Consider the following 26014-nt stretch of genomic DNA (forward strand, 5'->3'; position numbering starts at 1 on the left):
AAGTAAATAGACATTACCTACGACTTAAGCGTCTATAATAATACTTAAGTTTATTGAATAATTCAACAATCTCACATTACGTTCAATTGTTGAGCAGCATGGATGTAAACAAATTAGCGACACGAAACGTTTGAACTCTCATATACAATACACCTAGCATTACTTACGCTAACCCGAGACAAGAAGATATTCTCTTTTTCCTGCTCTGGCAAGAAAGGGCGGCGTTTAGTTTCGATACTGAACACGCAGTGTCTCCAAATTTGAGCGAAAATTGGGAACGGAGTGTCTGAACACTAGGTTCGGTTTGCCTGCGACATGGGGGATACAGCGTGAAGCTAAAAGAGTTATAAATAATTCATTCTTTCTTAGAGCGGGGTTGATCTTTAATAGAAAAAAGAAGAAGAAATATATCTAATTTTCTTTATGAATTCATTTAAAAATAATCATTGCTTAAACATCAAACCCATTATAATATTACATAACATAATATTTTGGCATTACCAAATATCCGTAGGTCATAAGAAATTTTACTTTAGAATCTCAACAATAATGTCAGAGTTACAATCACCTGCCAAATTACCTGCCAATGACGCTTGGAAACGTTGATTTATTTTATTTTAGTTAATTAATATGACCAATTCCGTGACACACAGACAAGAGAACAGCCTTAACGCCGCGCTTTGTCTATCTTTGCCCTAATTTAAAATTGCAAGTAAATGAGAAATATTCTTTACAAAACAACCTCATTATACCAGCACTAATGAAACATCGTATTTTAAAGCATCTAAAGTATACATTATCCGGAGATGTCTCTGGAGACCGCGATATAGTGAAACAAACAAGGCCATTTAAAAGTACACCAATTTGGATGCACGAATGTGAATAAAGTTGTATTAGAGCGTGAAGATCAATACTTTAAATACGTTTTACACTCGTTTAGAGGAAGTTTTACGCTATTTTTAAATATTAGTTATTTTTTAAATTTATCGTAATTAAAAGAAATTTTCCAATTTTCATTTTAAATTCCACTTAAACTAGATTGCAGGTGACAATTAGTATGTCAATGTTTTTTCAGCTTAGCACTGTATCCCACACACAGCAGGTGGAGGGTAGGCAGACGGAACCTAGTGTTAAGACACTCCGATCCCCACTTTCTGCCGAATTTTGGAGGCATTGCGTATATAAAATATATTTTCTTTACCAAATTTGTTTTTTGAATTACAGAATAACCATATATATAGATAGTTTCTTTATTCCATTTATGGTATCTAATCTTTATTTTTCATCTGCACGGTATATCCCGCATAACAGGATAGACAAAGAGCACCTGGGAACTTAGAATTGAGGCACGCTGCGCCACGACTGACTCACGGTCGTGGGTTCAATGCCCACTCGTGGGTATAAAATAATTCATATTGTCATTTACTCGCTCTGATAAAGAAATTAGTTTGGCCACCTAACACGCGACGCCTCTTTAATTCGGCAAAAAGTGAGGAAGGAAAGTATCTAAATGGAGTGCGTATCCCGCTAAAGGCGGAAAAAAAATAAACAATCTACTAGAATAGCACACCCGCGCAAGTAAACATAAATTATAACAAACAAAGCGTGCAACTGCTCGCTCAAATTTAATTATTGGACACAAAATCGACGAGTGCCATCGGAATTTTGAAAACTTCCAATTTTATATATATTTCACATGACAATCAACCGAACCGAACTGAATAATTAAATTGCCTTTTGTCGTATATAACAAAATATTTCCGGCATTTTTTTCTTTAATTACGTTTATTGAGTATATAGTTAACAGATATTTTTTAATTGATATCTCTATATATAATAAAATAGTAAAAATATTTTGTGTGTACATTTTTGACTGAAATGGATAGATGGACACAGGGAAAAAGAATTAAGTAAGTTTGTATGTATGATCACGTTTATCTCCGAAAGTACAGAACCGATTTACTTAAAACTTTCACCAATTGCTTTGTTTTAACTCAATTTTGTCTGTTTCATCAAAATCGGCTCATTAAAGTTATCGTAATTTGAATGAACTTAAGGCATGAGTTTGCCTGCAAATATATAGCAAACCATATCTATACTTATACTTATAATAAATCTGTGTTTGTTTGTGATAAATCTGTATTTTTAACCGACTTTCAAAACAAGGAAGAGGTTCTCAATTAAATATTTTCGATTCGATTCGATTTGGGTATTTTTGTAATATGCAGTTATTACAGTTATTTTACAAAAAATATTATAAATTCTTACTCAAATCAATCATTTGACATTTAAGGCTGTTTCTGTACAAGTAAATTAAATTATTCATTGACATCAAAACATTTGACTGTCAGTCAACTCTTTATTAAAAGAATAATCATGTAGTCCAAGCGGGCGAAGCGAAAAATTGCAGTATCTGCTTGTCTGATTTCAAGATAATGGTATTCTTCCAAATGCATATAGTAGTTAGGGAGGCGAAGCAGCAAACTGTGGAGTCACTCGAGCGTCATTGAGACCTATTGGGTTGCGAAGCTTAGATGATAACAAGAAAAAAATGTCATATAAAAAATTTCGTTTGACCGGTGGGTTGAGGGGCTATAGATTTTCAAAAATGTAAAAAAAAACTGTTCCATGGACATACTCGAGCGTGTCAGATATTGGTATCATCAATTGCCTACGTCTTCTTAAGCATGAAAATATGTTAATCTGACAGTTTCCATGGTGGAGGTGGTCGTGCGTAAGAGTTAAAAATGGCAAAAAAAAATATATTGTCGAGCGCGTCAGATTTTCTAAGGGGGTGTTAAGTGAACCTAAAAAAAAACTCTTATGTAATAATCTGACGATTTGGATGTGACGCAAGCTCGTAATCGTTGTTTGAAAATGCAAAAAAAATTCGTCATCTTGAAATACTCGAGCGCGTCAGATTAAGATATATATGGTTCATCTTCATGCCCTAGACGTGATATCTCAAAATCAGACGATTATCTGAAGGGACTTGCTTAATCTGACAATTATTAACATTTATTTAAGCCAATACAAGAAACAAGTCAACTTTACGTTGTATCCCGTACACAGCAGGGTAGGCAGAGGGAACCTAAGGTTAAGACACTCTGTTCCCCACTTTCTGCCAAATTTTGAAGGCATTGAGTGTTGAGTAGCAGCACTTAACGTCACTGTTTTGCCTCGACACCAGAGCGAAGAAATGGAAATATAAATTTCAATAAATATTTCATCTCCTGGAATGGAGATTGAACCCACAACCAGTCGGTTTTACAGTCACACTCTGTGCCCCTGCGCCACGACTGGCCTCAATTTGTTTATTCATTGAACGTAATCAATAGAAAAGCTCAAGAAATAGAATGTAACTAAAAGAATGTATGTTTGAAATAGAATACTTGTATTTATGAAAAAAAACTACAAAAAAAAATACTTTTTCAAGTATTTTTTTAAATTATCTTCTTTATTGATGAGTTAGGGACTAATAAAAAAAAGAAAGAGGGAGATAGGAATAGAAATACGGTGAGAGGAATATATGCAATTCTTAGGTACATCGAACTTTATCGATCAATTTCTATTACTTCGGCTTGCGGAATTTGTCAGATTATATATTTTTCGTAATCCTTGAATGATTCCCTCCAAAATTAAAAAAAAATTAGCCGCGCTTGAGAATGTCCAGATAACGTTTTTTTTTTACAACTTTGGAGCCCTCCCCCATCTTTGCGTCACTCTCAAATTGTCAGATTAGTGGAATATACACGATTTAGCATGTAACTAACTTACCCTACCTTAATCTGATGCGCTCGAGAATGTCCGATGATCAATTTTTTTTTACTAATCTGATCCTTTATCCTAGACGCGCGGCTATACATAGGAAGCTCATATTTGGTGGAAGTACGTAACCGAGTACAAGGAATCCCCAGTATCTTAATCTGATGCGCTCGAATGACTCCACAAAGTCCCCTCTTCGCCGCCCCTACTATAGTTATTTGCACGATACAGATAAACAATTTAAAAAAAATATGTATGTGTCTGCCTTTCTGTTTGGCCGAGCCAATCTACGAAACAACTAAATCGATGTGGATGGTACTCTATGGGATGCTATTAAGGTTCGGTTTTCAAAGAAAAATTTCATCATACATTGCGTGTTAGAAGCAATAAACTTAATGATGACAATATCCTTTCTTTAACTAACAAAAGTAATTTGTGTATACATTTATTTTTGTGTACTTCGAGGATACATAAACAGTTAATAGATAACAATTTCTATTTTAAATTATTTCCAATGTCTTTGCTCTGGTATATAAGTCGCAACTTAACGTCGCGCCTCACCTGACACGGGTTCGATATACGATGCTCAAGAGAATTAATGATTTTTCCCTCGATAGTTGTCAAAGCATAGCGTTGAGTTCCACCACTTAAGACACAATGTCTCGAAATATACGCGTAAATCGGGGAACGGAGTGTCTTGACACCAGGTTCCCTCTGCCTGCCATACCATGTGGGTAACAATGTGAAGCTGAAATTGATTTAAAAATAGTTAATTTAATTTGAATGACTAATCTATTATTTATTTTTTCATATTTAAGCCTGCACTGAGACTTTTCGTTCATCCTATATTTCCTTGGTCTCGTAACGAGTCTTAACACTCGATTCCCAGCTTGTCCCTACTAAGTGCGGGATACAGCGTGAATCTAATAAGAAATTAAAAAAAAAATTCCAAGTTATTTTTTAAGCTTCCATTAAAAAACCGAGAAAGGTAATACATAAAATCTAATAAAGCTGGTCTGGCTTAGTTGGCTGGTAGCAAGGCTTCCGTCGCTAAGGCGCCGCAGTAATTCAATAACAATACCTATCACTCTTCAACTTGCAAAACTCACTTGTTCTTAATTTCCGTCACTGACCTTTGGCCTTATAATGCTACTAGCTTCTACATGCGGCTTCAAGCGTGCTCAAATGGAAATAATCAAGAATTTTGTATAGTAGTCACGCTGTATACCGCACACAGCAGGATAGGCAGAGGGCCGGAAAGTGAGGCTAGTCGTGACCCTGAGCCACTACTGGCCTGGCTACTGGCCATCGTTGGATGTCCTCCTCTCTAGTGTCAGAACTTGGAAAAGTGTTGGAAATTTGGCGGAATGCCTTATAGCCTTCCTCGATGAAAGGGCCACCCAATACATTTTTTTTCAAATCGACTCTATAGTTCCTGAGACACCCGCGATAAACCAAACAAATTCTTCACCTTTATAATAAGTGTTTCTTGTGCATTAAAACTTGTTATGATAAGACCTTGTATTTGTTTTTTGTGGTAGACTAATATGGGCTAGTGACTGGCGTAACTCGCAGCCTTGAGTATTATAGAAGAGGTTGTCAGTTCAGTTCTGACAGACTTTCGACCATGTCAGATTTTCTTATAACAGGTATCTAGTCGTTCATTTATTCTTTTGAAAATATATTTGTAATTTAGGAAATATTTTTTAGCTTCATGTAGCAGGGTAGAAAAAGAGGCCTAGACACATTTACCCGGATTTGAAGACACTTCATCAAATTAGATCAGAAAAATGAAAAAGGATCTTTCCCTTGAGTGGGAATTAAACCCACAAACATATCGTTTACGTTAGTCACACTCAACACGATGCCCTCAAACTTAAGTAGTAATATTATTTTTTGCAGATATAGAAGTAATGCTTAGAAAAAATAATTAATTCATATTTCATGTTTATTTTTTTTAGCTGCACCCTGTTTACCGTCAATAGCAGGAAGGCCAAACTAGCTAACACACGCCTGTCTAGACGCAGCGCTCAGTTTTCGAGATATTGGGTATAGGAGTTCCGCCACTCAACAAACAGTGCCTCCGAATTCGGCAAAAAGCGGGGAGCGGAGTGTCTTAACACTACGCTCCCTCTGCCTACCCTCCTGATACAGGCGGGATACAGTGTGATACTGTAAAAAAATTAAGCAAAACAAAAGGAGTGCCTTAACACTAGATTCTCTGATACGATGCGAAAAATTACTAACATTAAAATAGCTTTAATACAGTATTTAATTCATTTAAACCGAAATCACGAGCAAAGCTTGTAAATCAAATCTTTGTATCAAAATCAACGTTACGTGAAATTAAACTATTTTCCGCTAAAAACGAAATTCCCTTAAATTGTCTTCTATATTTACAAAATTTATTACTTTTGGTAGTAATTAACTATCAAATTTAACGGTAGTGTTGATTATTATTACAGCAGTCTGTACTTCTATACTAATATTGTTAAGTGGAAGAGTTTGTTTGTTTGAACGTTGTATTCTCAGGAATTACTGGTGCAAATTAAAAAATTCTTTTTACAGTCCACGTTGAATGAAGAACGCTTGTACATATCTAGGATTAATTTGACTGTTACTTCAACTTGCAATATTTAAAAATAATAGACATTTTTAGTCCATAAGTTGACTGTCCACTTACCAAGAAAAGATATAGGCTATATTACCTACATCATTTTAATTCTTTCGATGTAACCCACAGTTTGTCCACCTTCTCTTACTTTGAGCATTTAGATAGTCATGTGGTACTCAAATATTTACTGCTGGCGAAGCCGCGAGTTAAAAGTAGTCTATTATTAAGTCTATTATTAAAATTTTTAATTATTTGTCGACTGCCTAGTGTCCCTAGTTAATTTACTGGGAATTCTGAGAAATAAGAGTAAGGGTTTCTAAGAATGAAAATAGGGGTAAATTATAAGGTATTGTACCAATTATAGCCTGCTAGTGGACTTGGGTGGTTTCGCCCGCTTGAACTATACGAACATTTGTTAAATATATTTATGAAAATATTGTCATTTAGAGGGTGAATCCTAATAAACCACGGAACATGTGTTCAATTAGATATGTTTAAGAGTCTAAATTTCAAATCTTATAAAAATCGGTGGCGATTTAAAAAAAATTCCATACAAACTTTCTACCTCTATTTTATCCCCTCAGGAAAAAAATATCACAAATTCTCGTCCTAGTAAGCACTTGTGTCCTATAAGAAATACCCATGCAAAATTTTACACTCCTAGCACTTGTAGTAACGAAGTTTCATAAAAACTATCAACCCCAAGAACAACCTCTTAGAAGTCGAATATTGCAAATACCCGTCTTAGTGAGCACCTACGTCCTATAAATAACTCCTATCCTACTCTTAAAATTTCAGATTCCTAGCACATGTAGTTTCTGAGATTTCATGATGAGTGAGTGATCTTTCGATTTTAATTTAAAAAAATATATAGAAATACACAATATTTTTAGGCAGAAATGTTTTTCTATAGGTACTTCTATATCATAAATGTGAAAAGTTTGTTCGGTGGAACTCTAATCTCGGGAACTAAGAAATCTATTTTTTTGTATTATAGGTATTGTATGTAGTCCATTTATCGATTGAAGCTGTAATTTATGGTATATTATGTTCATGTACCTGCATGTGTTTTAGAAACACTGGTCGGCGGAACTCAACGCCGCGCTTGTCTCTGTCAACCAGCTAAAGAAGAAATTCCACTATAAGACATTATAGGTTTCTTCAGATATTTCATACAGACACAACGATACACTTGTACCCTGTGATATTACATTAGTTATAATATTACGAATGCATCGTTTCGTATTAACACACTACACGATACTCGATATCAAGCGTAGTAATTTGCATATCGAATTGTACACCATCGAATAGTAAATTACATATTGTTTCTGGCTATAGCTGGGAAGGTCCGGTTCGGTTATGACTTATTTTGTATTACATTTGTAAAATAAAGTATAGTTTGTGTGTATGGCAGTTGTGGGTTCGATTCCCACTAGGGGGAATGAGTTATTTTTATTTCGACGCTGGTAACAAGAGAAAGTAGTTAAGTTCCGTCACGTAACACACAATTTTTAAATTTGAGGCCATTGTAGCGCTGAGATACAGTGTGTGACGTACGCTTACGTACATACACTCTAGGTAATACCTACAATAAGGATATTCAAATATAGATACATACTGATAGATACAATATGTTTCCTTATAACCTAATATGAAAACTCGAGTAGTAATGGAAAAATACTAAAAATGCTCTCACATAAGGAAAAAAATAACTCAGCTAGTTTAAATTTATTATTTATTTTATTATTTCCATTCCCACAATTTTTTTTAGTTTCCTTATCTTTTACATTTTCTGGAATAAAAAAAATGCTGGGACTTCGTAGCACAGCATATGCATCGATTCCCGCTCATGGCAATGAGTCATATTCATTTTCTTATGTTGGTAACAAGACCACGCGGGCGCGCCGGTGAGTACCACCATTAAACACGCCATGTCTCGACAATTGAACGGGAAGTGGGGAATACTCCATTCCCATCTTAACACTAAGTTTTCTCTGACCCCGCTACATGTATGCAGATCATGAAACAATTTTGATTAAAATGGTTTTTAGTGTCTCGGTCTCCACTATGCATCTAATGTCAGTAGACACTATCATTATCACAATCTTCAACATAATTCACTATCATTTCGTCTCAAAATTTGTACAGGAACATGCATTGTTATAATAATATAATAGTAGCAATATATTATTTTAAGCGTCCAATGATTTCAGTTAGCCCAGAAATAGAAACGTTGGCCCAACGTTGGCCCAACACTGGCCGTCAAGTCACATGATTCGAATTTGAGACAGGTCACGCTCACGCCCACACCCACTACGAAACGCAGGAATTCCCATTAGAATACGCAAAATAAATATGTTTTTCTTTATATTATTATTCATATTTCATTCTTTTAAAGTGGCGGCGTTGAGTTACGACATTAACGACCCCGGAGTGACTTGACTCTTGACACTACTTTTCAATGCTCAGCAGCAAAACTGAAAGAATATATCATTCTCTTGTGGTTTACATAAAGATAATCTAGTGCTTTGACACTCCGTTCTCCACTTTCGGCATATTTAAAAAAGAGAGCACTTTAGATGGCTATATGCTTGCTAATGTAAATAATAGAGTCATTCCTTTGAGGGGAAATCATGGGCGTATCTTAGCGATGTGCTCTTGGGGAGCCTGAATTTTAATTTCGATTTGATATTTTTGTGCAAAGGTTTTATTTAAATTTTTTGAGTTTGAAAATGTTGTGCTCCGGGACCACCCACCTCCTCCGCAACATTCCCACGCACAGGCCATACACCATAGGGACCACCATAGAGATTGAACTCACAACCACAGTCAGACGGTGCGCCACTGCGCCATGACGGCCTCTATTTTTGAATGTTAAATTTAGAATACAAAGCCGGCATATTATGTTTTTTTCCACGCTCTCTCTTAAAAGTCGTCAACGTAACGTGATAAAAATCAAGATTTTCCTTTGCGTGGATATAAATTTTGACTAATCATACGTTTTTTGAATATCTGCCAAATGTTTAATTAAGAGTAATTGCTTGGTTGAAAAGTTATTTGTTACTTTATTTTGTATATAAAACCGGAAGTTAATGAACTTTTAATTCTTTTTTTAGTTTATAGTAGACAAGTTAAGTATATTAGACGTTAGGTCCCCTCTGGATAAGAGTGGCGGCAGACAGAAATCAGTGGAAAGAGTTGGAGGAGGCCTATGCCACAAGGCACACCGAACTGAGAGACCTATTATGATGTTATTTTAGTGTTTTTTTTTAGTTATAAATGTGTAAAATGTCTCAGTTTGGAAATAAAGGCTCTATTATTATTATTATAGACAAGTTAAGTATCGAGGTTATAAATATTTCTTAGGCTAGGCGGAAGGAGCCTATTGCGAAGATACTCCGTTTCTCATGCACCGTCCAATATTGCTTAAGTGGCGGAACTCAACGCCGTTCCTTGTCTACCAGAGCGGGAACAAGAGACATCGAACCCACAACCATCACGTTTACAGTTGTCCGCCAGTCTCATTTGTAGACTGGTATACGAATAATATCACATTATCAAACTACCTAAAAATATTTTAACGAATATTAAAAAAAAAACAGTTTCTCTAAAACTTAAAGCATAATTATTTAAAAAGAACATTGCATCGACAATCATCTCTAATACAGTTTATAATACCGGAGCTAATCTACTAGAAAGAGTAAACTACAACTTAAAGAACTTAACTTCGAAGGAACTTCTGGTTTGTTTCATTTAGTAATTGCTTCATCTATAGGTAACTATTACTATATTACTATACCAGGCTTAGTAATTTGATAATCCAGCATTAGCTTGACCCCGACTTCAAAATTATAAAATCTTTGTAAAATTATTATGTACTTTTTAGTTCGTTGTTAGAAGTCGGTTTTTCTTTTTGTTAAAAATAAATTTATATTTGTTCATTTCAGATATCTTTTTTAATTAAAATCTCCACTTATTTTTCTTTTTTAGCTTATCTATATATATAAAAGGACTTGTCCTCACTGACTGAGGTAAAACGCACGCACCTACAGCCGTGACCGCTGTGCGTAGAAACGTCAAATTTGGACAGATGTTTACTTTCGTAATCTGGACATCCACTAAGAAGGGATTTTGAAAAAATTTAAGCCCAAAGGGGTGAAATAGGGGTTCAAAGTTTGTATGGAAAAAAAATTAAATCGGTACCGATTTTTATAAAATTTGAAATTTAGATTTTTAAAAGTGATTTTTTTTTAATTGAACACATGTTTCATGGTTTTCTAGAATTATTCCCCTAAGGGTGCAAATAAGGGGTTGAAAGTTTGTATGGAATTTTATTTAAACGGCACCAATTTTTATAAAATTTGAAATTCAGCCTCTTAAAAATATTTAATTGAATACATGTTTCATGGTTTTCTAGAATTCACCCCCTAAGGGTGCAAATGAGCTAACTTCCCCACTTTTCCATGAGTGACGAAACTCAACTTTTCTTATATTTAGAATTATTATATTCGCCACATTTTCACTTTTTTGTATCCAAGGTAGGTAGGAAGCCTTGTGTTAAGACGTTTCCGTTATTAACATTTTAGAGGTACTAAGTGTTGAATGACGTAGCTCAACGCCGGAGTGTTTATCGATTAAACAAAAATAACGATTAAGCATAAATAGTTTTCCGAACGGAACTCTATTTGATAAACATTGGTATGTGCACACACTACTTGTATCGATATTCTAGCAAAGCTTCATCAAACTTATCTATGGCTATCCTATTTCTAATACAGCTTTGTGGCATACCATGTGTCTGTCTGTACACAGAGGCTTATGTCATTTTCATCTTAAGCTAGCAAATATATCTGGACGTTTGTTGAGAAAAACATACTATTGACTGACCGAGTTTGGCTTTGGCTTAGTTACAATTTCACAATAACCTACAGAAAACCTGTAAGATATAATAACTTGTAAGAAACGATTGTCGGGACGACTGTAGATCAGATTCCATATTATCCTGTCTATAGCAGGGTAGGCAGAGAGAGCCTAGTGTTAAGACACTCCGTTCCCCATGCACGGTTATCAATTTCGAGATATTGCTTGCTGAGTGGTGGACCACAACGAGATTCAAATGAAAATAATATATTTTCCGAATGAGAATTGAACCCACACTCGTCACTCGTCACGTTTGAGTTAGATTCTGTGCTTCTGCGCCACGATATCCTCATATAATTACATTAAATATATTCGTATAATAATTTTATTTATCTATATATTAATTTTAATTATAACTCGCCTATGACAATGTCTCGTGCCGGCGGCGGCGCACGCGCATCATTTAATACTCAATAAAATTAATCTTCCGCGGACTTCCAACGAATATGTGTCACAAACTATATTTTTTGTAAGCTATTTACGTTTTAATTATTTTTGTTCGGACCGATGTTTACTATGTGGTGGATTTTTAGTGGCGTTGTGTTGTAATTTTAGGCCGCTGTAGCCCGCATATTGCAGGGTTGGTAGAGTATTTTCAGTGTTAAGACACTCCGTACCCTACTTTTCGGGCTATTTTTGAATTTGATATGGTTGGTTTGCTGGGGGTTTGAAGCGTTTGAGCGAAGTATTTTTTTTTAGCTTCTCGCACATTGTTTATTTATTTACACTTTATTGTGCACAATTACACATTAAGAAGAAAACATTGTAGGTTAGACAGAGGAAACCTGGGAACCTAGGGTTAGACGACTCCTTCCTGTACTACTTGTCGAAGTGGCGGATCTCTACGCCGCGAATTGTACTTCTACTATTTAAATTATCAGATATTACAAGACTTTTGTATATATTTTTAGAATCGAAATTATGCGGGCAGAGAACTGAGTGTCATAGCAGTAGGTTCTCTGTTTCTATGTTGACATGCTAGGAAATATTAAAAATATTCAAAGTGAACCATTTACTGCAACGATTCTGACTGTAAACGCGACGATTGTGATTGTGGGTTCAATGTGGGAATCGAACCCACTATCACAATTGATTATTTTAGGTAAGAAAAAGCGTTCTATTAAATTCTGCTACATCCGGTGGGGATAGTAATACATTATACACTCTTAGGTGCATGCATATAGTATAAGAATTTCTTTTAATTTCTAAATGTATAGTTAGAATTTTCGTCCTAATATAAATAGGTATAAGTTTCCCCTAATATATGCCGGACAGTACAGGGGCAGGTTGGTTGAGGCTATGATTACATTACATCAGGAGAATTATTACAATATTTCTTAATGTGGCAGGTTGTGGATTCGATTCTCACTTGTTCCTTGTTTCCTCGTTCTGGTAAAAAGGCAAAGCGCAGCGTTGACTTCCACTTCTCAACACACAATCCAGCAGAAAATGGGAAACGGGGTCTAAATGACACTAGTTTCCCTCTATTTATCCTGTTAAAAAATTATAAATTAGTTACTTCAAAATGTCTCTCATAATTTTAAATAGGTATACATATCTAAGTTTTTCTAAGGTTAAAGGTTTTTTTTACAGTTTTTTATATAGGAAGTTAATAAAATTATAATATTAAGTTCATTTAACATTGTATTCACATGTAAATTAATTACTTTGGACACTCCACGTTGATTCTCAATACCGTTGTTCTAAGAAATCATTGGAAAATGTCTGATTGGAAATGAAAAGTTGGTAAAAAATTCAAAATTCAAATATTTTTATTCAAAATGAAAAATCTAATAATTTACCACCAGTTCACAAAAGTAAGTGCCTCAGACCTGAGAAGGCGCAAGAAACTCAGCGGGACTTATTTATTTTTACTACATAATTAATTATTTGTGACAATGAAGCGCAAGCTATCCCGCCAGGGATAAAGCGAGAAACGTGAAAATAAAAAAAAAGAAGCTTGGAATAAATTATTTTAGGCACGTAATTTGATGACAAAAAATGTTACTTTAAAAAAAACTTAAAATATGTACCTATAATGTTTTGTATATTCTTTTGTATTAATCACAGTACTAATTGTGTACCTACTATATTGTACTCTCTCATGAAACTACGAATAAATTATGATTATATTATTTCACGGATTAAGTAAATATTTTAATTTAATATGACAAGCCGTGGCGTTGAGTTCCGCCATTTGGCACGATATGTTCCAAATTCTCTTCGCTCTTCTCTCCGCTTATTCCGTGGGAAATAAACTATATAAATCGAATAAAGCATAAAGCTAAAACCTACATTAAATAAGGAATATCTAAAAACAAATACCAAACAGAGAGCTGAGTCACTGATCAATTCACCGAAAGTCATCTCAGTTCACCTAAATAACAAAAAATTTAAAAATATATATATTACAGTTTCTACGCAACAAGCAGTTGCATTAGAGGATAACATATTTCTTTAAATAATTATCACATGACACACACGCTACACACGCACGTGTGCAGTGGTGTGCGTTACGTTACACGGAACAGAAGAGCTGGAGCGGAAATGGCATCATCTTGCTTTTTTTTTTTTTTTGAACCCCTAGCGCAATCAGAGGCGTTATAGGAGTGGCGTGTCTATGTAACCTTATATATGTATCTGTGGCAATGTATCTCCCAAACGGATGAACTAATTTTGATGTAATCTTTTTCCCGATTGTAGGTTTGATTTTTTTCTCCACATCATTTTCATTAATATTTAATTTTATGACATTCAAAAATTTTAAATAACCACTCGATACATAAGGCTGAGTACAGATAGTCTGTGCGACGTGAGTTTTTTATTCTTACATAATAAATAATCATCTAACAACTCATAGTGATTTTAGGAGGCATTGCTTGCTTGGCATTGCAGAGTGGCGGAACTCAGCGCCACACTGTATCTCGACACCAGAGCGAAGAAATGAAAATATAAATTTAAATAAATATTTCATTCACCTGAGTGGGGAAATCGAACCCACAACCAGTTGCTTTTACATGCACATAAAACAGGGGGTCATAAAAAATGAGTGTAATAAGGTTATAAGTTGATGGTTACAATTTAAAAGAAACATTTTATATTCTTCTTTTTCTTTAAAAGATTTTTTGCTTTTAATTTATTCATTCTCTCGATCTGGTAAAAGGACAGTCTTTTAGCCTGTACAACCAGCGCGGCGTCCAGTTCCAACACAATAAAAATTACTTATTTAATAAAAATTAAATATTTGGGGCGGAATGTCTTAACACTAGGTTCCTTTTGTCCACCCCGCTATTCTATATGCGAGATACATTGTCAAGCTAAAAAATATATTATTAAATAATAATTATATTATCTTCATGCCATTTCCCAATATGAAACGTTCTTAGGAACACTTAACGGTTTCAATTGTTATATTGGGTGGCGAGGCCAAGGCTACAGCGCTGTTTGTTCGGCAACACGACTCGCGACTGACGGAACTATGATTATGATAATGATAATAACAAATATATGAATATTAATTTATATCTATACTAATTTAATTGGTTGTTAGTTTAAACGCGCTGATCTCGGGAACCTACTTTGAACTGACAAATTATAATCGATAACGAAGAAGGCTATGTTGTAATGCATTCAATCTCATGAAAATGAAATGAATATGCAATGAAATTGGCATTGTTCTTCATTACGTTTTATTTTGAAGATACAAATAAACCTCTAATATTTCTTGTGGCTAACCGTTGCGTCGTCTTTAAATTAAAACAGTTATAATTATTATTGTAAACTGTTTTCTTTTTCGGTTATTTTTTTTAAATAATAAACTAAACAAAAATGCTTCGCACGGAAGACGAACCTACGAATTTGTTTTGTACTAAACATTAACATGAAAATCTTTCATAAAAAAATATGTGAATTAAGCGCACTTTTTGTAAAGCCACGGAATATTCAAATGAACATAAATTAGTAGAAAACATTGTATATTGTATATTTTGGTTTTTTTTATTAAAAACTAAGTATATTTTTAGGCAAAAATCCTTATTATATATAAAATTACAAACTTTTACCGGTGGTTTCGCCTGCGTGATAAAATCGAAATACGACAGCACATTCTAAGGGTCCGAGGTATCTCTGACCGTAAGTATCGTGGGTTATATTAAAATAATTTACTATACGCAATACAAAAAAAAACAATTTTAGCCTACTTCCTAAGATTAGCGCTTTCAACCAAACAAGCATATCAATATTATAATAATTAAACATATATTACGTTAAAGAAACAATAGTGCGAAAGTTTCATAAAAAAACATAAATATGTATGTAGAAACATATATTATGTGGGAATTCTTCTTTAACGCCTCACGCGGTATAAGCGTGCCAATTTTTAGTTACAATGCCGTTATCTCTATTAGATATTATAAAACAGTAAAAATAATTTGTCTCTCTGTATGTATGGTCACGCTTATCTCGGAAAGTACTGAAGTGATTTATGTGAAACTTTCACCAACTTCATTGTTTTAACCCAGCTTAATATCTAAAGTTTGTTTCATCAAAATCGGTTCTTCAAAAAAGAAGTTATAGTCATTTGAATGAACTCAGGCATGAGTTTGCCTGCAAATATATAGCAATCCATATCTAAACTTATAATAAATCTGTATTTGTTTGTAATTAATCTGTATTTTAACCGACTTTCAAAACAAGAAGGAGATTCTCAAATAATTATTTTCGATTCGATATTAGATGAATCATTTTGGATTCGATTTCGATATTGGATTATTCAATCCGTTTTGGGTATTTTTTGTAATATGCAATGAATACAGTTATTTTACAATGAATATTATAAATTCTTACCCAATTCAATAACATTACATTTAAGGCTATTTCTGAACGAGTAAATTAAATTATTTATTGACATCAACACGTATGACTGTCAGTCAATTCAGTTTATTAAATGAATAATCATGTAAATCAAACGGGCGAAGCCGCTGGCAGGCTGCTAGTATTTAATATATGAAAAATAATACTTATTTAAGATATATTGTAGAGCATTCAAAATTATATTTATGAGCGAGATTTATGTTAATAACCTTGTAAAAATAATGAGTTCGATTCTTAGTCAAGGTTAGGTTCTATTAGCTTTACATTTTATCCCGCATTGAAGGCAGAGCTAGCAACAAGGTATTTCCACTAAAATATGAGACAGTGCGTATTGAGTGGTGGAACTTAACGCCGCGTTTTGTTTTGCTAAAGCGCGATTAAAATAGGGCCCGATATCATTTCTTCAAGTTGATATCGAGCCCGCAACCATCACGACTACCGTCCGATGTTGTTCTACTGCGACACCACGGCCTTATTTATAATTTTAATATAATTTATACTTCAAATTATGTTTTAGAAGATCTCGTAAGTGTAGGTTCAATTCTTATTACACTCTAATTAAATAATAACAATAATAAAATATACCTAACCTAAAGTACTATAAATGTAAATATAAAACTGAAACATTTGCTTGGTTAAACGCGCTTATCTCAAGAACTAGTGGATCGAATGAAAAATGTTTACCGTGTTGGAGAGCTCATTCACGAAGAAATACTGTAAGCTATATTATATATAGCGACATAGCTATATTATATATGTAGTATTTATAAGCCTCTCTCAAGATGCCATTTTCATTCACAATGTCAATCTCGGCCTCTAATTTTTGAGCGGATTATAAGTACGGGCCTCAGAAAGTGTCTTGTGACACAAATCTTAATTATATCCATATTTTTTGCAACTAAAAACTACCAGGCTAATCTTGCTTAAAAAAAAACAAAAGATTGATTAATGCAGATTACACTAAAATATGCAATTTATCTCTTCACCGAATTATTTAAATGAAAACCATTGTACTCCACATTTATTCCGTTGGACACACCCGATGCAATATATTTTAAGAGATGCAATTTAGAAATAAAGTGGCGGAGTCAAGAACGTCGTGCCAGCAGTTTACATATGAATTTTTATTCTGTCGTTGCATACTATTGCCATTTCGTGCACTTTTGCCAACTTTTACTATTTACAAAAAGATAAATAAAAAAATATGTATCTAAAAATATATTTTGATTATTGGCTGTCATATGCCATATTTGTGGTATGAGACCACTCGTGGTGCACGGGCGGTTATTACTGGAATTTGAACCTACATTTCAAATTCTAGTCGAGGAAATGAAATGTATGATATTTTTATTTCTTCGGTCTGGTGTCTGGTCTGGTGCCATTCTTATTACCATAGCGAGGAAACGAATTAGGTAAAAGCTAGTAAATAATATTTAGTACGTCAGTTCTCTAAATGAACTATGTTGTGTTCAACCAGCACGCACCACACATGTGGTGACTTTCGTGTGAAACTTTAACTGGTCTATTTCCATTATTTATTTTGAGCAACAGAAAATGAAATGACGACTTGCAGAACATAAGACTAGGATTAATTTTAAACTGTTCACCGCTTTATTTTTATTGTAAGGCCGCGCCGCCGACAGCCGCGCCAACGCGAAGTGAAATACTATTGATATATTGCTAGGACTTTTTATATATATATGTGTACATATATACAAATAACAGTTTCAGGTTTGATTTTTTATCGGAGAAATGTATTATTTTAATTTCCTCGCAATACCAATAAGACAAATCCCGGAGTAGAGTCCCGAAACTCAAAACGCAATGTCCCGATAATTAGGCGGAAAGTTGTAAGAGACTTAACTCTATGTTCCCTCTGCCTAACTAAAAAAAACTATAACTCAGTCAAAATTATCATAATCATATTACACACAAACAGAAAAAATCTGAAGAGAGTGTTTATTTTTTGTTGTCTTACAAAAGTTGGCAAACAGGCGACTCTAAAGAGTCTACCTGAAGACGTGTAAACGAGTCAGTATTTTTACTTACTTTACTGACGTAAATTTTGTGATAGCGATCGTAAATGTGCGTCGTGAATGATACAATATCTCATCTGTTGCGTATGTATCGATGTACGATATAAATCAAAAGCGTGTGTCGAGTTGACTACGGACTGTACGGTACGGTTGGTAATAACAACTAAGTATATTATTTATATTTGACATATTAATGCCCTTTAAGAAGTCGCAGCAATCCAACTTTCCTGAAGACAGGCTGGAGTACAAGTAGCTAAACGTGCCAGTAAAAGAGCTGTAGCCAGAGCCCGCAGTGAGAGTTTGTCACCATTGTATGATAAGCTTGAAACTGTGGAGGAGCAGGAGCTCATTCACAAACTGGCACGTTCCCGGAATAAAGCGACGCAAGATATCGCAAAATGTCTTTGCGTCAGAGATTCCCAGGGCACGCTGCTCTGTAATCATGCCTCTGTGAAGGAGAGGTGTAGAAGCTACTTCCAGGAGCTGCTGAATACTCAGCACCCATGCAGTCTTCATCACGACCCACCGCCTAACCTCGGACTTATTACCCCAATAACCCTTGAAGAAACTCGTAAATATCTTCGACGCATGAAGCCGCGAAGCGAAGCAAGCCGCGAGCGGGCCGCTAGTTCATAATACGAGAAGTCATACGTCCTCTTAATCGCTTTACAGATAAAAGATATATAAAATATATTTATTCTTCTTTTCTTTCATATAGTAAGGAAGGCGGAGGGAATCTAATGTTAACATGATGTCAAGACACTCTGTTCTCCACTTATCCCCCACAATTTTCAGGACATAGTGTGTTGAGTAGTACGACCCAACGCTATGATTTATCTTGGTATCACAGCAAGGAAATGAAAATAATTCATGCCCAGAGTGAGAATCGAACTCACAACCGCCGAATTAATAGTAAGACACTGTACCCAAATAAAAATATATACTCATATATACTACCTACTAATCTTTCATATATACACTGTATGTTTACAATTACTACACGAAAATAAATGTTAACAACCAACACATTTTCCAACCACAACTTTAATTGATAATAAAAAACAAACGAAAGTGATTTTAGTAAATTACTCATTAAACTCGCTATAAGAGGGCCATTTAATAACCACAAAAGATAATTATATTGATGACGAGCTACCGTAAAATCAATCAGTTGAGACATTATTGGCACGTGTCCAGGGGATCGTGAAAAACAAAATAATAGTTCGCCTTTCTGTCTATGCTGGTGGGTGCTTCACCACCACCACCACCACTGCGTACAAATTGTGTAGTTCGAGAATAACCAAATATAAAAATACACTAGCACCCGCTCTCTATTCGTTTTTCTTGTAGCATTAATGTCAAATCGCACATATTTTGGGTACATTTATTAACAATACGCGCATATTATTAGGTGAAAATAAAATAAATGTTTTGTATATATGTACGTACGCAAACATACATACATTTAGTTACGTATAGTAGAAAGTTGACGCCTATCTATGACATGTGTTGTGTGACGGAGTCTAACGCTTTGTCAAACATATCCGAGTAAACATATTTATACTGACATTGTAAAGATAAAGTTAAGAAACCTAGTGCTAACACATCTTTGCCATTAAGACATTTACGTTCTATACTTTCCGCTGTAGTAGCCGGCATTGCGTATTGAGTGGCGGAACTTAACGCCGCAACGAAAAGTCCATTTATTGAAAAAAGTGTATATTAGTTCGATAGCAATAGAGGCACTACGGGCTCTTAAAATGTGAGCTACACAACCCTCAGTTATCTCTATTTGTTCGCACAGGTCAAACCGTAGATATACGTAAGTGTGTATTAAATAAAAGCATTGTAACTGAGAATTAAACTTTGTACTCGCTTTTCTACTGCGCTGCTGTAGCATAAATGTATGCACAGGTTTTATTGAACAATCATCAATTGATCATCATCATATTTCATATTTTAATACAAGAAATGGACGACTCAATGCACTACTAAAAAACTATTTCATTTTCAACAACTAAAATAAAAAACACTTATTTCAAAACTAAGTTACTCTACTTATCACAATCAAAAAGCACAATATCATACAAAAAATGTACCCATAAATTGAACCCATAAAACATACAATTTTAAAGTAACAGACAGTACTGTAGTCTCAACCCGTCCACGACTGAGATCTCAATGAATGGTTCAGCCGTCAGCGGCGCGTGGACGCCGGCCCGCTCACGCTATTTATACTTGGGTCCCGTGACCGAAGCTATAGTTTAGACGGTCCGCGTGATCGGAAAAGCGAAAGTATGTTGGACGGAGGCCGTCATGGCGCAGGGGCTCAACGGTGTGACTGTAACGCGACGGTTGTGAGTTCGGTATCCACTCGAGGGAATTAATTATTGTTTCTTCAGCACCTGTAATGGAACTTATCAACGAAGATTTTGTGTGGTCGAACGTGCTAATCTGGGAAATTATTTATTCAAATAGATTTTTTCTGTTAGATAGTCTGTAGCAGACAGTCTCCCATGCACCGAGAAATTTTTAAGACATAACGTGTTGATTGGCAGATCTCAATGAAGCGATTTGTATAGGTACCAGAGCGAGATTTATTATTGTAGTTGGATCCGAATTCACGACCGTCACCTTTACTGTCAGACGCTAGCGTTGTCAGGTGCTGCGCCGGAAGTAGGCGGCCTCAAATTTAATAGAAGCAGACTTAATACATTTACAGTATCATTTAAATTTAAGTTAGATCAAGTTGATTTAAAAAATAAGTATTTTCAAAGTATGACAATAAGGCACAATGCGGCGTTGAATTCTGCTACTCTACACGCAATGCCTCAAGAATTCGGCAGAAAGTACGAAACTGAAATATCTTAATGTTCCCTTACTGTTGAAGCTACAGAACAAATTAAAGTGATTAATTTTCAATCATAGAAAATGTCTTCGATAGAAAACTCGACTTTTAAACAATTGAACAAAATCGGCAATGGAGACTGCTGAAATTAGTTGCTGAAGGTGCACTCGTAAATTACAATACAAATAAAGTAATAGATATAGATTTTATTCTTTAGAGTATAAGAACATCAAGAATTAAGCAAATTCGAAAATTTGAAAAATTCTTCGAGAGGAATCTACCTCATTTATGAGAAAAGGTTTTGGGCTACATTACATTACGTTAATCGTTACCTCAGGCACTTAGAATGTGTGATGCATATATAAAATCCTGTGTAGGATGTTCTTTTCGATGCGCATTGGTGCAGCGTCTTACTGTAAACGTGTTCGATTCCAATCGAGCTATGTCCTGAATCAGGGCGAAAAGCTGAGAACGTAGTGTCTTAACACTACGTTCTCTTTAATTACCTTAGTAACTCCCAAAATTAAAAAAATATTTAAAGATGTCCAACACGTTAAGGTCAAATATACTAGTATATTAAATTAAAATATTTTTCAGTATTGTTATAGAAAAAATGTACGGTCACAAGTCGTACATGACGTTTGGATGAGCAATCGACGATCAGTGCCAAGTGACCGATATATTATGCTATCTCTAGGCAAAAAAAATATAACTGCAATTACTTTCGAACTTGTAATATTATCTCTATATATAATTAAAAAGTAAAAATATTTTGTCTGTACATCGAATATTTTTGACTGAAATGGATAGATTTGTTTTCTGTTATACTTTTTAAGTGAAGGGACACTTAACACACAAAAATACGTAGCAATTGGTTACTTCTAAGTTTAATGAGGATTCTACTATATCATTGAAGAATAATATATAGAAGTGAATATTTTGTATGAAATATGCTATAACATTTTGAAGTTTAATACGAAAATATAGTCTTAATTAAAAAAAAATGTTTATGTATTATCTATATAATATATTTGACTATTCTATTGATTCAGATGTGTCCACTGTAGCAGGATAGGCAAAGAGTAGATGTGAAAAACGACGTTTTTCGCTTATTTAATGAATTCAGACATTCCATATTGTATGGCGATATTCAACGCCGCGCTGTCTTTGCCGATGCGGGAATTGGGTACCGAGACCACTTCCGCCTTAATATCTCATATAATCAACCGATCCACTTGCGAAAACCCCATTATAAACAAATTACTATAAAACAAAAGTAGAGCAAAATATCAAATTTTAGTACATACTTATTTATAAATTATTCAAGGTAATCTAATAATATAATTTTAAATTTTAACGCAGCGGTATCGCATGCTTAATGAGTCGAAGGTCGTGAGTTCAGCTCCTTTTTATTAATTTTGGTACACGTAAATAAATAATATTTAAGAAAATTAATTGTGTATGTGTTATGTCCATTTATAATAAGACAAAATGCTCGTTAAAACAACGGTTGTAGGTTCGATTCTCACGCGGGGGGTTGAACTCTCTCACTCACTCTCTAACTCTTGCATCAAAACAAAACTTGGCGTTCAGTTCTGCCATTCATGTAACCTTTTTTGGAAAACGTGTAACAAATAAAAAAACTATCAAAAAGGCTTTATTTCATAAAATATGTGAAGTGAAGCACGTGCTAGAGTACACTGCCTACCCTTCTGAACGTAACCCAGTCGACGCTCGTCTATTGCGAATTACTAATTTTTGTTTTATTTGTAAAAGGTTCACCAGCAGTTGCTACAATGATACTTATAATTCTAACTCATGACTGTTTTACTTAAATCTAATGTTTAATAAAATAAGTGTTAATTAACTTGAATGCAGTATAACTGATAGCCGGTAGTTGATGAAACTTACTTGAGATTTTTTTAAGAAATTATTCTGAAATGTATTTATCGAATCATAAAAGACACCCGTAACCATACTATAGTCGTTTAGAAGTTTGCTCAAAATCAGGAATTGCTTGCTGTATTTGAACCGAGTACTGTGATAGATAGTGGCGCAATCTTAGACCTAGGATAGCAACGAGAGACTTTGAAATTAAAGCTACTTAACAATTGAGGACAGTCGATATAATCGTTTAATATTTTTTATAAATAAAGCGAATATCTAATAAAGTTCTAGGATTGTTCAAGTTCAAGTTCAAGTTCAAGTGATATCATTTTAAAATGTTTTAACCTCTCGTTATACTAAGTTAACTTTTTAACTTTTCCTGTAGAAAATGATAGAATCCACAAAAAACCTTTTTGAAGACGTTCCAGTCTCAAAATATGTGTGGCATAATGTGGTCGCCATACTACACTGCCATATTCTAAAATACTTTTAATGAGATTATTATATAAAAGAATTTTAGTATTTGAGAAAATTTTTTGGATGTTTTTTTATCGTCTGTTCAATATGTGGTAAGAAAGTGAGTTTTGAATCTAAGACTATGCCTAAGTCCTTTAATGTTGTGACCTCTTCAAGTATCATTTCTTTAATGGAGTAAAATGAAGGAACAGATCGTGCATTACGAGTGAATTTTATGTGTCTACATTTAACTGCATTTACGCTCATGACATTATCATTGCACACTTCAACTAGGCGTCAATGTCCTCTTGAAGTAAATTTGAGTCCTCCAATGTTCCTCTTCTCAGCTCTAATAAACTTAAGATCTACAGCAAATATATACGGAGTTGAACTCTGAAAACACACTATAATATCGTTTATGAAAATATTGAAAAGAGAAGAACCCTAATGGGTAAAGCAATCGTGGCATAGGGTGTGTCTATAAAAGCGACGGTTGTGCATTCAAAGACAAAGCGCAACGTTAGGTTTCACATTCGAGCACTAAGTTTTGTCTATCTACCCCCTACCCCCTTTAAGTAGAATTCGTAGTGAAGCTGAAGAAAAATTAACGTGTTATTGAAAACTTATCCGGATTTGTGTGTGTTCTCGCTTTCGCGTGCAACAATAGACATTACTATACAAAAACGTTTTATATAAATAAGTAGAGACAATTATGTTAAAAAACAGAGATAATTTAAAAAAAGGCGAGAAAAGCGTAAATCAATAAAAAAGAAGTGTCTGTATATTAATAATAGAATTAATGTAGAAGCTGTCTGTGTAGTTATCCCCTTATAGCCAACTTAGCTTGTGGAAATAGTGAAGTGCACTTTTTATCGTTCTTTGTTATTTTTTTTTAGTTTCACGCTATATTTAGAACATAGTAAGGCAGCCAGAGGGGTTTTGGGAAACTAGTGTTAAAACAATCTGTTTCCATTGAAACACTTCCGTTCGCGAAGCGAAGAAAATGTAATTTTCATACATGAAGATGTAATGTAAATGAGAACTACAGAACGTTACTTACGACTCTTGCCACCATATCGATCTTACCTGTAACGAAAAAACATAATTAGAATTTTGTGATATATTGTATTCTAGCTTAAGCCTTATGACCCGGTGGTGCCTTATCATAGTAGTGCGAACAGCTTTAAATACCTTAATAATATTTAAGCCCTACTTTCACGCACTATCCCGTATATTACTGGGTAGGCAGAAAGAACTTCGTGCTTTAAACATTTCTGTTCTTTCGACTTTTCAAGACAAGCAATTTAGGGGCGAAATTTAACGTCGATACCAGGGCGAGAACACGAAAATAATTCTGTTCTTCGAGCAAGGAGTCGAATTCACAACCGTCGTAACTAAGCACACCTAAGTCTTACTTTAACTATTTCTATAAAATATATGTCCGTAGGTACATTCGATTGAACATTATATATTATATGCATGGCTTCATACCATGACAACGGCAGGCACATTTGGAGTGCCAAATACCAAGATCCATGCATAGCTCTCGTGCCTCAACCACTATCAAAATGTCTATTAGTTTAAATAAGCATATTAATTAATTATTAATAATTTATTATTAAATTATGGACTGTAAGCGTGATGGGGTTTGTTGGGTTGATTCTCATTCGAGGTAATTAATCATTTAATATTTATCGCTCGTTTTCTAATAACATGAGGCAAGGGCCACAACCTGGCCACAACCCGCGGCGTTCAGTTCCGCCATCCTACATGTAATGCCTCCAAAATTCAGCGGAAAGTGGGGAGCGAAATGTTTTAACACTAGGCACCATCTGCCTTCTCTGCTACATGCGGGAAGCTGAAAAGAATATATAATAACATTCTCATATTAAAGATAATTCCATAATTGAAAAAGTATACAAGGAGATGGTTGCCAAAATACAGTAGTGGAAACAGATTAACGCGTACAAACGCACAGACAAATCGACAAACAAGCAAAACATTTAAAAAAAATTGTTTACTATTATATTGATAAATGTCCCCAATAACAATTTTTCTCTTATGACTTTGTTTTACTCTATTCTGTACACGACGTACAGTGATATGTCACTATTTTATTATATCTATATATAGAAAAAAAACGACTTACAGAATAAAAACCAACCAGACGCTTCTGCTAAAACATATCTATTTCAATTCAGTAATCTATTCAAAATGCCGATATGAAATGACCGTAAAATCAGTATAGAAAATGAAAGGTAGCGCATATAGCTTAATTGAATAGAGTGTTAGGACGTATTCCAGGAATAGCTTTTTCAAAGTTTTTATACGAGAAATTGCGCAAATAATTCTAAAATTCTTAATATGTGACAAATTTTTAAATAAAAAAAATAAAAAATACAATCGCAACATATTAAACGCTTTTAACTTTGGCTTCACTCGCGTGCTTGAATAGAAATAACTATTAGTTGCATGTGACACATGATACATTCTGAGTGCAGGAAGTAAGTAAAGCATAATGTAAAACGTCATTAAATAGACGATCCAACACAAACAATGATGTTCATTTGTAAACAAGAGTTCTTGAGATTTGCGCGGTCAACCAAATATACT

General features: G+C 34.4%; 1 protein-coding gene across 5 annotated transcripts in view; it reads right to left on the reverse strand.

Moving 5' to 3' along the window:
* Window positions 1-26014, reverse strand: part of Pdp1 (PAR bZIP family member Pdp1) — a 147384-nt gene that overhangs the window by 71678 nt on the left and 49692 nt on the right. The window lies entirely within an intron of this gene.

The sequence above is a fragment of the Heliconius melpomene genome, chromosome 21, assembly GCF_056956725.1.
Source record: "Heliconius melpomene rosina isolate 202511_hmr_F chromosome 21, ASM5695672v1, whole genome shotgun sequence".
NCBI classification, from domain to species: domain Eukaryota; kingdom Metazoa; phylum Arthropoda; class Insecta; order Lepidoptera; family Nymphalidae; genus Heliconius; species Heliconius melpomene.